The sequence below is a fragment of the Octodon degus genome, unplaced genomic scaffold (assembly GCF_000260255.1).
Source record: "Octodon degus isolate 3935 unplaced genomic scaffold, OctDeg1.0 scaffold00040, whole genome shotgun sequence".
NCBI lineage: Eukaryota > Metazoa > Chordata > Mammalia > Rodentia > Octodontidae > Octodon > Octodon degus.
Genome location: NW_004524616.1, coordinates 2,394,978 through 2,396,092, shown reverse-complemented (window position 1 = coordinate 2,396,092; position 1,115 = coordinate 2,394,978). Strand labels below are relative to the sequence as shown.

Here is a 1,115-nt window from a genome sequence, read left to right as displayed (position 1 = left end):
AGAGAGAGAGAGAGAGAGAGAGAGAGAGAGAGAGAGAGAGAGAGAGAGAGAGAATATTTTTTCTTTTGAAAAAACTATCCACTTCTCCATTTGTAATTGGGGACTAGATTTAGCTATAGTGGATTAAACGGTGGCTTCAACAAGGTAAGCTTTGTTGCTTATTAGATATACACATGTGTGCTGTGAAAGCCAGAGGCAGCCAAACGCTGCTTTGGTACAAGGTTTTAATGTCTAGGACAAGGAGTTCTGTTTTTTCTCTTTGGATTGCTGGAAGGCTGCAGTGGTCACTGTTCTCACATACTGTTCCAGGCACAGAAAGGGAAACAGTACTACATGGGAGGAGAGGCAACAACTGTGTTGTGAAGCCAAAGCTGTTTCACCTACTCTTCCTTGAAGTAGGTGTGAGTCCCACGGTCCACCTTAGCTGGAAGGAAGGCTGAGGTTGTAGAGGGCATGGTCAGGGCGATGCTTAGCCCAGAACAAAATGAGAAATCTCTTAAAATAGAAGATAGAGTATGCATGTTGCATACACAAATAGGTATGCATGAAAAATAGGTAGGTGCATAGTAAAACAAATGTAATGTAGAAGAAAAAATGTCTAGCGATCTGAGGAGCTAGAATATGCTGCCAGAAATTGGGTTTGAGCTAGAAAAAAACCCAAGTGTACTATCAGCAAAAACTATATAAATGATGTTTGTTGTGCATGTCATTCAAAGTTAATTTCCTATGAGTAAATGATCTCTTACACTTTTGTTAATAAGAATAAAGCAGTAACTCATGGCTTAGAGTAGTTGCTTTTACAGAAATCATGGCCTGAGGGCATGGGACCCATGACAGTCACATTAGTAATCCAATCACAGGGATGCTAGCATATTTTGCTGGGAAAGCAAGAATGACTAGAAAGTTTGTAATCTTGAGTATTGAAATTGGATGAAAAATAAACAGAAAGGTAATTTTGAAAGCCCCTGATGCAAGGACAAAGAAATACAAATGTAAACAAAGCGTTGTGTATGGTTGTTTTTTTTTTTTTTAACCACAAAATGATGGTCAGCAGTAAATTTCCAAGTTATATAATAGCAGAAAGAGGAGATGAACCCCACCCATGTTTCCATGTT

The 1,115-nt window shown here is 38.9% G+C and overlaps 1 long non-coding RNA gene across 1 annotated transcript in view; it reads left to right on the top strand.

Moving 5' to 3' along the window:
* Positions 1-1,115, top strand: part of LOC111816787 — an 18,058-nt gene that overhangs the window by 2,883 nt on the left and 14,060 nt on the right. The window lies entirely within an intron of this gene.